This window comes from Salvia miltiorrhiza, chromosome 5, assembly GCF_028751815.1.
Source record: "Salvia miltiorrhiza cultivar Shanhuang (shh) chromosome 5, IMPLAD_Smil_shh, whole genome shotgun sequence".
Lineage (NCBI taxonomy): Eukaryota > Viridiplantae > Streptophyta > Magnoliopsida > Lamiales > Lamiaceae > Salvia > Salvia miltiorrhiza.
In genome coordinates, this window is record NC_080391.1 from 30,366,719 (window position 1) to 30,379,620 (window position 12,902).

The window sequence follows — 12,902 nt, forward strand, 5'->3', positions numbered from 1 at the left end:
GGAATCAGAATTTGAAATGATTTACGTTTTGTTATTTACGCTTTGTTACGCTTAAATTATTTATGTTCTGTATATGCCTAAATGTTTACCCTTTGTGGCGCCTGAATGATTCACGCCTTGTTACGTAAATGATTTACGTTTTATCTATGCCTAAATGTTTACGCTTTGTGATGCTTAAATGCCACGCCTTGTTACGCCTAAGTGATTTACGTTTTGTTACGCCAGATGTTTTACGCTTGTTATTAATGCCTGCCTGATGCTAATCGAATTCGGATCGTGAGCGGATAATTGTCCTGTCAGTATTAGTGTATACACTGATGAGGAATAAAATATACAAAGATTGAGTACTCGAAAGTTAGCACAGCCTGGAGCTTGTCAGCCCTGAAGACTGAAAGAGTAGAAAGAGCTCCGAATAGCGCCCCTCGTAAAGAGCACGCTCTGTGGACGCCTCTGGACCAGAGCGAAAGAGTTTTAACACGGGAAGATCCAAAGCTGACACTACTAGGGGAGCGTAACACGGGGCGAATGATAGGGTTGTGGGAAAACAGGGAAGAGATCATCCACTCCACGAAACCAGGCTAACGTATCTGTGGAGAAAATGCCAGAGCTGAAATACACCTGCGCTGGATCAAGGCTGAGGGTGTACGACTTGCTGACAACTTTTGCCGAAGAATCTTCCTAACCAACTTAGGGTTCGTACTAGACAGGAATTTACTTATTTACCCTCGTTGTAAATCTCTATAAATAAGGGACGTGCTCTCCATTGTAACACACGCTATAAACAATACAACTTCTCTCCTTTATTTTTCACTGTCTTCACCACTTTCTCGATCATTCGCACACTACAGGTGAATCATCTTGCTTCTAATAAAAGATTGTAATAAACGAACACATCATACACATTAACCGTGAGTCAATGAGAGGGTTGACTGGTCAAGTGTCCGTTGAGGGAGGTCTCTTCAACGGCATGACGTTTGTATTCATTGAGGGAGGCCTCTCTTACGACATGATGCTTATTGATATGGCAATTAATGATGAAAAACGCACGCAAGCTATCCATGGATATGAAAATATTTAGTAAGCACAGGAATTTGATTGAAGGCTCTTTTATCTTACAAATGTTTTGACCAGTCAATAAAATCATAAGTTTATATATAAGTTTTGGCAATTGCCCACTGAGTATTTTTGTACTTTTTTTTAATTGAGTATTTTTGTACTTAGCGCTGCATATATTTATAAATGAGCAGGTTGAGTTGTGATGAACAATGAAGTGTTGTTGAGTGGAGCTTTTGTCGAACTTAGAACAAGCCTCGGAGAGGATATATGTCGTCATATCTAACCCTGACCGTCTTCCGTTGCAAAACGTTGATTATGTTTTAGTTAAAATTTATAACTATGTCAAAAACCCTTCATTCACTATTGAACGCTTAACTCTAGTTCATCGAGTATTCTCTTTATTTCTATTCAACGACCCATTGAGGCCTGTATCTCATTTCAATATATTTATAGATATATATACTGGTCCTTTCAAATTTTCGAGAATAGAACAAGTTAAATACGCCCCTTTTTCTAACCCTGCTTCTTAATCTCCTTCCCAAGTCACGATTTCCTGGATTAGCTATTCTTAGCGAAATGCGGTCATGACATCACTTGTCTTGATTGAGAGGTACTACTCTATAAATGTCCTCAAATTTTTAAAAGTGAAAATTTAATCTTTTATATTTGTGTGAGTGAGTGACAAATTACTTTTAATGAAGTACTTTGGTTATATATAATATTGATATTACGAGTTATTTTGTTGAACTACTTTTAATGAACTACTTTAAACAATTGACTTTTTTGCCCCTGTTATACTATTATTATAATGATATATATTTTTGACATATACTGATATATATTACATATTTGGATTAAGTTAATGAACATTCATCAACTACAATATCTTATTTATTACTCCCTCCATTTCATTAGGCTTGTCTAATTTCTTTTGGGCACGATTATTAAGGAGAGTATAATTAGTATAGTAAAAGTGTGTAAAGGTGTGAGGTCCATATTGTTTGTAGTGTAAAATCATTACCAAATATAGAAATAGGACAATATCAATGGGTCAACCCAAAAAGGAAAACAAAACAAGATCAATGGGATGGAGGGAGTATATATTAAAATCAATAAATATATATACACATTTATTGTATGGAATATATCATTTATATGGCTTAATTTATAATTAATTGTTTATAGTAAATCTTCTTATGTTTATTACATGCCACTATAATAGTTATAACATTCAATTAAATTATTAAAATTAAATTATTGTCATGAGTTATGTCATTGTAACTGTTAGGTCCGGAGGGTCTCAAATAGGTGTATGGGGGGAGGGAGGGGGAATACACCTATAGGCTATTTTTGAAAAAGAAACTTGAAACACAAACTGACACAACCTTTTTAGATAAAGGAGTTTAGTAAAGTTAGGTAGATAACTGATACTGAATACTCTTCAGTAAGGAGTTATCAGTTAAATCTGAGACTTTAACTGATACACGTAAAGCTTCAGTCAAGTTTTTTGAACGGAGAGATGTTATGAATCTTACTGACTATCCGAAGATTAATCAGTTAGACTAATAACACACGCAGCAAAAAACTTTTGTTTCGAAATAGCCTGTGAGATTAAACACATTGTCAGAAATTAAGTTTCTTTTTGCAGTTAATCACTTTTCAGTTGGAGAAGGTTTGAACACAAGTAAGAAGGTAAAAACTAAAAGTTGTAAACAATACAAAGATTTTTAAGTGGTTCGGAAAACACTTCCTACATCCACGGTCAGTTGATCAGGCTGACAACTTCACTGGGCATGTGCTTACGGGTGCACAGTAAACCTGGGCATGTGCTTACGGGTGCATAGCAAACCTGGACAACTGAAGATCCTATTTTCAGTACCAACACACCTGGTTGGATTTCTCACTCTTAGCGCACACTGGGCACTAAGATCTCTTCGAAGACAGAGCACTGGTCTGAACTCCTTACAACTCAAACTCTCAATTCGGTCGATTGAAAAGAGGTTCGAAAACTTGCCAACTAGATTACAAAGAACAGGTTCTCTGTAATCAGTTATACCTAGGCTTTGGATATACAATATTTGCCTAAGTTCTAAGAGAATATGTGTAATCAGCAGTGACTGATTTTTGACTTTGTGATTCTCTTCTTCAATTCAAACTTTGGAATGACTTTGAATGCTGAGTGACAAATTCGGCAGCGTTTCAGCTTATGTAGTTGAATCGGTGAAGATTGAAGTGATCCTCGAGCTCTATTTATAGGAGACGTCTTGAATAGATCCGTTGGTTGAAATGGTATTCAAGAATTCTTCCGTTAGATAGTGATGAGGAGTAATATGTGTAGAGCAGAGAAGTGGTATAGGCCAGAGGAGCGGGCTTCATCAGAGAAGCCATTTTCGCCAGAGAAATGACTTTCGCCAGAGAAATCGCCGAAAGAGCGGAAAAATCTCCCGTTTAGGGGCAAAATTACCATGATGCCCCTGACCACGCAAGGCGCATGTTCCAGCAATGAAATTACTCGTTTACCCTTAACGTGTAATCTATAAATAGTCTTCAACATGTACCTTGTAAAATTACGCTTTCAATACTTTTACTACGACAACAATATTTTCTTGTGCTCTCAATAATCTAACAATCTCTTCTCACTTTTCCGATCAATCTCTAGGTAAAATCCATAATTCACCGATAATTTACCAATTAAATCTATACCCGTTCAATTATACTTCACCAACTGGCGCCGTCTGTGGAAAATCTGGGCTAGGACGTGAGTTTTAATCGCCGGCGCATGCAGATCCGTAATTACGATCGGATTTGCGTGCGCATGCACTGATTGAGCCGATAATCCGATTACCCAAACGAATTCAGACCAATACTCGTGTTGTTTCTGCCAATCTGGCTACGAGCCTTTGAGATCTATAAATTTTTACGTTTTTCCTTGCATGTGCATGTGGGGAAGGTGATAGGCGCGGAGAATCGGGTGTTAATATGTGTTTATTTTTACGTAATCCTGATAATTGGGTGTGGTTGTAACGATTTCTCGCATAATTTATGCTTTTCTTATTAATCTAACGTATTTCGCTAACGGTCTATTGATTGGTGTCCTGTTTTTGTGTTTTTTGGGTTTTCACGGTTATTTTACCGGATAAAACGCTCTCTCTCACGAGTTTGACTCCGAATCCATGGGAAATATCCATTGTTCTCTCTGCTCATACTTTAAACCGTGTCCTGGGTTTATTTCCCAGTACACGGGGGTGTTTCTATTGGAATCTCTTATTGGCTTTTGTGCCACTGTGCGGGATGTTCTACATTTCGTAGCCCTCTGATAACGGACGGTCCGATCTATTCTTTATCCGAAATATTTTCTCACATTTTTCTTGTCTAGGTACTATGGACTCTTCCGACGCTCTCCGTACTCTTGAGAAGGAGTTTGACAACGCAAGGCTCAACTCTGTTGTCCACACCACTGAGGTTCCCGCTTCACTGATCAACGGTCTGTCGACCAGTACCGTCTTCACTGCACCACCAGGCTTTCACACCATCTCTGCCACCCCGCTGACGGGTCTGAATGCTAATACCCAGAGATCTGCTCTGGTGACTCCGGGCTCCGGTATGCCAAGCTTGGTCCCCACATCTGGTGGTGTACCGCTGAATTTTATGCTGTCAGAGCAGATGATGGCTTTGCTCAATTACGCCACTGTGCGACAGGCGATGGGAACTCCCCTGTTGTCCACTGTCCCCGCCACGACTCCCCTGCTGGGAGGACTCAACCCACAGGGCACTGAAGCCCCGCCTCCCGCTGCTCTAGAGATGGACAATCAACTCGCTGCTAAACAAGCACTGCCACCTAAGGAGACACAGAGAGTCCCTGTTGAGAGGGAATTGGAGAGACGCCCAGAAGGGAGTCGCGCCCGTCTAGGGAGTATTGTTAGAAGGGAAGGTGTCGATGAATCCAACAGTCACTCTGTTACTCCTATGTTTGAGGAGAAAAGACCAAGGGAGACCGCTAAACTGAAGAACCAAGTATCACAGCTGAAACATCAACTCAGAGATCTGAAGGACAGCCTGAGGGAGAAATCTCAGAGGGACGAAAGGGTACAGAGATCAGAGAGATCTCATAGGTCAGAGAAGTCATACCGGGCAGAGAAATCCCACCGGTCAGAGAGGTCACATCAGGATAAAGGTTCAGAGGGACGAGATCAGGAGTACTCCTCTGGGAGGCAGGAACACAGGGCACACAAGCGTCACCATGACACGCCGAAAGAAAGAAGGGAACATGGGAGATACAAGGAGGATAAGCGGGCCAGAACGTCAAAGGTTCCCACCACTGCCAGCCGGAGCCCCTTTTCCGCGAACATTTTAGCGGATACTCTGCCACGAAGCTACAAACCTATCTCTCTGGACTACGATGGTACCACCGATCCGGGAGTACACCTCAACAGGTTCGAAGGATTGGTAACTCTCCACATGTACACTGAGGGCATCAAATGCCGGATATTCTCCACTACGCTAACTGGACCGGCCCAGTTGTGGTTTGGGACGCTCGCCCCAAATTCTATTCATTTATTTGAAGACTTACAAACGCATTTTCTGAGAAAATTCGCAAGCTCACGAAGGGTAGGGAAGTCAGCCCTCTCCTTGATGGATATAAAGCAAGATCAGAATGAAACACTGCGGGAGTATACCGCTAGGTTTAACCTCGCTGCTCTGGAGGTGCCAGAGGCAGAATCTCAGATCAAGAACTGCGCCTACGTCAGAGGGCTCAAGTCGAGGCTCTTCTTCGATGAGCTGCAAATTAGACCGGCCGGGGACTTCGATGATATCATGGCTAGGCTACCAGGGTATTTACAATTGGAGGATGCCAGGATGGCAAGAAAGGCTGAAAATGACAAACATAAGGCTAAAAGAGCCGAAGAAGCACCAGAGCGGAACCGACACCAGGATAGGGCTCCTTTCAGAGGATTACCCCCAAGGGTGCCTCCTCCCCAAGCAGAGATACCACCTAGCCAGCAACGTACCGTGAACGAAGTCACTCGTTTTGACGAGTACGCTCCTTTGAACAAGCCACAGGAGGAGATCTTCCATCTAATCAAGAATCAACCGTTTTTCAGGGCGCCTGGGACTTACAGAGATGGGCAGCCACAATAAGGACCTAACAACAAACTGTGCGAGTATCAAAACTCTTACGGGCATTATACCAAGCATTGCGGGCACCTTAAGCATCAGTTGGAGTTTCTGGTGCGTCAGGGTAATCTGGATCAATTTATTGCCAGAGGGAATGAAGGCCGAGATCAGAGGCCAGAACAGATAAATGAGCCCCGACAGGACCAAGGTAACAACCGAGACCGAAGGCCAGAGGAAAATCGGGATAATCGCCGAGGAGGAGCAGAGGGTCGGGTACCTCTTTTCCCATACCGAAGAGAGGTGCACATGATCTTTGGGGAAAATGGGATACCTACATCCAACAGGGCTAAGAAACATGTTGTACGTGCAGTAAAAACTGGGTATTATGCCAAGCAAGTGATGGAGATTACAGGCGCGGCAGAAGAGCCGGTCATCAGTTTCGGGGTAGAGGACCTGCGAACGCTTATGTATCCGCATGACGATGCGCTGGTTATCACGGCAGACATAGCCGATTGCATTGTTCATCGTGTCTTCGTAGACTCGGGCAGTGCAGTAAATATCTTATATCTGGAGTGCCTCCAGAACATGGGAGTTGAAGCCCACATCGAACCAACAAACGCCCCTTTATTCGGGTTCGGGGGAGAAATGTTCATGCCAATAGGTTTTGTGGAGTTGTCGTTAAGTCTCGGCAATGCGGACGCTAGCAAGACCAGGGTAATACGATTCCTGGTAGTAGATATGCCAAAACCATCCTACAATGTGATACTTGGCCGACCTGCCTTGACGACGTTCAGGGCAATCATCTCCATGTTCCACCTGAAGATGAAATTCCCCATTGGAGGGGGAAGAGTGGGAGAAGTATGGGGTGACCAAAAATGTCGAAAGCATGCCATGTACAGATGCTTACACACTCCTCGGGGCAGAAAAGGGAAAGAATAACAGAAGGACCAGATACCCGGAAAAAGGGAAAGGTGGGCGAAATCACCGCTCCAGTAGAGGAGCGCCAGGAGTTGGCGAAATTGTTAAATAATCGGGACAGTGCAGAGAAGTCCGCCCTGGTTTCCACTAGTGACGTATGCAATATGATAGAATTATTCCCTGGGCGAGAGGGTTTTCAAACCAAGATTGGGTCTTCCATGGACAAACAGACTACAGAGGAGCTAATTAATTGCCTCCGAAGAAACGCGGATGTGTTCGCCTTCAGCACAGCCGATTTAAAGGGAATAGACAGGGGGTTGGCAGAGCATTGCCTTAACGTGGATCCTAAGGTCAAGCCAGTGAAACAAAGAACGAGACACTTTGGGGCCGAGAAAGACGCCGCAATCAGGGAACAGGTCCAGGGGCTACTGGACGCAGGGCATATTGAGGAAGTACAATACCCAGAGTGGATTTCGAACGCCGTAATGGTGGCCAAGAAAACAAATACCTGGCGGATGTGCGTAGACTACAGAGATTTGAACGCTGCCTGCCCAAAAGACCACTATTCTCTGCCGAGGATTGATCAGTTAGTAGACTCTACCTCTGGTTGTGCGCTTTTGTCAATGATGGATGCGTACCAGGGTTATCATCGGGTGAAGATGCATAGAGAGGACATTGCTAAAACGGCTTTTGCCGTCTGTTGTGGGGTTTATGGCTGGAAGAGCATGCCATTTGGCTTAAAGAACGCAGGGGCTACATATCAAAGGATGATGGAAAGAATCTTTAAAGAACAACTTTCAAAGAATATATCAGTTTATGTAGACGATATGTTGGTACGCAGTATCAGAGCGGAGGATCATGTCTCTGACCTGGAGGAAGTCTTCATGGTCATAAGAAACCACCAACTCATGCTCAACCCGGTGAAGTGCACTTTTGGGGTCACCACGGGAAAATTCTTGGGATACAAAGTTACTCCCGCGGGGATTGAAGTCAATACGGAAAAAATCAAGGCTATCATGGATATGACACCACCCAGAGGGATCAAGGAAGTGCAGACTCTGAACGGGCGTATCACTGCTCTGAGCAGGTTCATCTCGCGGTCGGCAGAGCGCAGCATGCCATTCTTCAAAATCTTAAGGAAATGAACCAAGTTTCAATGGACAGCGGAATGTCGGACGGCATTTGAGGACCTCAAAGCCTACCTAGCGGAGCTCCCGACTCTGACCAAGCCAGTCCCGGGGGAAATATTGTACTTATACATAGCAGTGGGCGACGAGCCAATTAGCTCTGTGCTTATCAGAGAAGAGGGAAATCACCATAAGCCGATCTATTTTGTCAGCAGGATTATCCAGGGCCCCGAATTAAATTACACGGAAATTGAAAAGGCTGCTCTGGCAGTCATGGTTACGGCACGTAAGTTGAGACCTTATTTCTTATCACATCGGGTAGTGGTGCGAACTGCTTTACCTTTCAGGCAAGTGCTGGGGCGACCAGATTTGTCAGGGAGAATGGTCAAGTGGGCCGTGGAACTGGGGGAATATGACGTGGAGTATGAGCCGAGAACAGCAATCAAAGCGCAAGCTCTTGCGGATTTTATCCAAGAAACCACCCGCCGACCTGTGCAAGAATTTTGGATTGCCTTCGTTGATGGGTCGGTCACAAAGGAGGTATGCGGCATTGGGGTGTACATCATATCCCCAGGTTATGGGATATACCAATTTGCCATCAAATTCACTTGCTGGATGTCCAACAACGAGGCCGAGTACGAGGCCGTGGTCAGAGAGGCACATATCTTGTCAGAATTACGGGCTGAATGTGTTATCATCAGGACCGATTCCCAATTAGTGGCTCAACAATTGTCGGGGGCATATCATGTCAAAGACCAGTGGATGAAAGCATACCACTACAAAATTAATGAAATGAAACAAAAGTTCATGGAATTCAAAATCGAGCAAATTTCCCAGGAAGAAAACACGAAGGCAGACTTGTTGGCGCGCATGGCCAGCGCAGTGGAGCAGACGTGGAATGATGAGATCATATTGCTCTGTGATACCAGAGAGATGGGGACTTCACAGGTCTTTTCAGTGGAAATCAGGGATGATTGGCGGGCCCCAATTATGCATTTTATTAAGATATGGGAGCGGTTGAGCAAAGAATCCAATCAGAGGGCTCGCTACGAGAATTACTGTTTGATCAATGATCAACTCTACAAACGATCCTTTACTCAGCCTTTATTAAAATGCTTATCCCCCGAAGAGGCTAACTTTGCTTTAAAAGAAATTCATGCAGGTTGTTGTGGGGGGCACACGGGATTCAGAAATCTCGTGCGAAAAACCATTCGTGCAGGATTCTATTGGCCTAACCTCAACAAGGAAGCCAGGGAATTCGTCCGCAAATGCGAGGCTTGCCAGAGACATGCCGGGAGAATCAATGTCCCCGGGGAAACCATGGGAGTTATGTATGCTGTATGCCCATTTGACAAGTGGGGCATCGACATCGTCGGAAAACTACCTACAGCACCAGGGGGGAAAATGCTTTCTCATTGTGGCAGTAGATTACTTCTCCAAGTGGGTGGAAGCCGAGGCCGTGGGAAAGATTGATGAGGTAACAGTGGAACGTTTCATTTGGCGAAACATATGCTGCAGATTCGGCATCCCTAGGATCATTGTGTCAGACAATGGAACCCAGTTCACAGGGCAAAGAATTGCTGACTTCTGTGACCGAATGGACATCACTCAGCGGTTCGTATCCGTGGCTCATCCTCAAGCAAATGGGCAAGTGGAGCTGGCAAATAGATTAATCTCTGAGGGGATTAAAAAGCGACTGAGTAAGAGCAGAGGAAAATGGGTCGAGGAGTTAGACACTGTCCTTTGGGTCCACCGAACTAGCCCAAAGACAGCAACCGGTGAGGCACCGTTTACCCTGGTATACGGATCCAATGCAGTGATACCAGCGGAGGCCAGATTGGAGTCGTATCGCATCACTACCTATGATACAGAGCAAAATTCCGAACTCCAAAGAATAGAGCTCGATCTTGTTGAAGCACAGAGGGACGAAGCTCAAGTCAGAGCAGCGAAGTACAAAAGCATCATCAAGGCGGGATACGACAAGAGGGTCAGAGCAAGGAAACTAGCCAAGGGCGACCTAGTCCTCAAGAGGTCCGACGCATTGAAGCCAGCAGGCAAGTTCGAACCCAATTGGGAGGGTCCCTTCATCATCACCGAGGTCCTGGGTGGTGGAGCATACACTTTGTCGGATCCAGACGGCAGAGTACTCCCCAGACCATGGAACATCAATACTCTGAAAAAGTTTTATGTGTAATGTTGATTTGTCGATATGTCAAATTGTAGACCGAATACTCTTTTTCCCCACAGAGGTTTTAACGAGGTTCGGGGCCATGATATCAATAAAATCGGATACGTGGTTCTAGGGAATTCTCTGGTGTTGACTCATTTATTTTAATTATCGCTTTTCAAATTACATATTCTATTTAGCATGTTCATGCAAAGCATTGCACATGTCACCAGAGGGGGGAGTAGGGTGTATACCCATAGTCCACAATTTACAAATTCAAAATTGCTGCTTAGCAAGTCAAGGGAAAAACAAAGGCAAAATTGCTCCTTAGCAAGTCAAGGGAAAAGCAAACATCAAGGGCAGATCAGAGGGTTACAGTTGAATCGTAAGCCGCGAAAGTTGGTTGCACCCCCCGGGTTTTCCATGCTCCGCGCAGAGGGTTACTGTTGAACCGTAAGCCACGAAAGTTGGTTGCACCCCCCGGGTCTTCCATGCTCCGTGCAGGGGGTTACTGTTGAACCGTAAGCCACGAAAGTTGGTCGCACCCCCAGGGTATTCCATGCTCCGTGCAGGGGGTTACTGTTGAATCGTAAGCCGCGAAAGTTGATTGCACCTCCCGGGTCTTCCATGCTCCACGCAGAGGGTTACTGTTGAACCGTAAGCCACAAAAGTTGGTTGCACCCCCAGGGTCTTCCATGCTCCGTGCAGGGGGTTACTGTTGAACCGTAAGCCACGAAAGTTGGTTGCACCCCCAGGGTCTTCCATGCTCCGTGCAGGGTGTTACTGTTCAATCATAAGCCGCGAAAGGTGGTTGCACCCTCCGAGTCTTCCATGCTCCGCGCAGAGTGTTCCAGCTAAACGAGAAGGGAAGCAGCGAGGGGAAGCAAGAAGGGAAGCAAGAAAGGAAGCAGCAAACGAAGTAGCAAAGGAAGCAGCAAAGGGATGGCCCAGAGGGAAATGTCAGAGAAATCCTCGAAGCAGGAGTCAGAGAAATCCTCGAAGCAGAAGTCAGAGGAATGCCCAGATAAAAGAGACGAAATAACCTCAGGAGGACGAACCAGAGACATTCCCGGAAGGGGAAGTCAGAAGAATCACTTGGAAGGATCATCCAGAGGTATCAAACAGAAAGCATAACCAGGAAAGCTGCTCAGAGAAATCGTCAACACTTCAACAAAAATAAGAATTCTACTCTATACAACAAAAATATGAGTCACATCTCGAGGTCTTGGGATGCAAGGCCACAACAACAACAACAATAACAACAACATAATACGAAAGATGACTGAAGGCAGAGCCAGCATAGAAATTAAAAGAAGAAATAAGTCAAGAGGAAATTTCATTCATAATGCCAAAATGGCAGGATTGTACATCAAAGATCAAAATAAATACTAAATATTTACAAGTTCGGGATTACAAAAATTCTAATAAACTAGGGAGGGGATAACGAAACAGTCAAGAAGGAGGAGCAGGGACAGTGGACTCGGGAGCGGCAGAGATGGGAGGATTTGCAGCAGCCGGGGGCACCGCTTCAACCACAACTTCAGCAGCAGCAGCTTCAGGGGCTTGGCCAGAGGGCCCTCCTGCCTCAAGCACGGGCAATGTGCCGGAATCCTTCACCACGGGAAGACTTGCTTCCACGTCTAGCAACTGCAATGCCTCTTGCACATATTTTGTCTCATCTTTGTACAAGGCAAGAAGTTGATCCACCGCGGCGGAGGAGGAAGCAGGATTCTCAAAGGCTGAGGTCTGGAAACCGGAGGGCAGGGGAGGCTCCATGCTGAATTGAGAAAACCCCAGGGAACTTTCACCAGCCCGACCCCGTAGCTGGTTCACGAAGCTCACCAAGGAGGCGCAGAAGGGAGGCCGGTATACCGGAGCAGCAGGCACTGATGCAGAGCCGACCCCAAAAGTAAAATAGGGAAGGGCCCTCTCTAGAACCGGATACCACCACTCGGGCTTCGCCGGGGACTCTGCTGTGATCCCCAACAGTTGGTTCAAATCCTCATCCTTGATGTTGTCCATCAAGGCATCCATGTCCAGAGCCGCGACCTACTCCGCGGACACGCCCGCCATCTCTAACGCCTTTGTTGCAGATTGCTTTATTACATAGGCGAAGATGGAGCCAAAGCCCTCCAGATAATCCGGAGTCCGCTGGAAGGCCGCCAAAGTACCCTCCAGCATCATACTCAAGAACTGTTGGCCTTGGAGAGATAGGAAGAACTCCAAGCGTTGGTCTCGGGCCCCTAGAGCATAACCACGGTTCTGAGCACCGGTACAGGCCCTCCTCCAGCCACGCTTGGCCTCCTTGTATTCCTCATCATACTTCGCCTTGAGGCGGAGAAGGCTGTCATGACCTTCTCTCTTAACCCTCTGCAGCTCAGAGGCTAGAGAAGCCTTCTCCACCTCCGCCTGAGCTAGCTTGGCTTGCAGTTCAGCCACGTCTGCCTCAGCTTTGCTGAGCTGCTCCACGGTACCAGCGACATCGTCGTCGCGCTGCGCCGTCCGCTGCTTCTCCATTT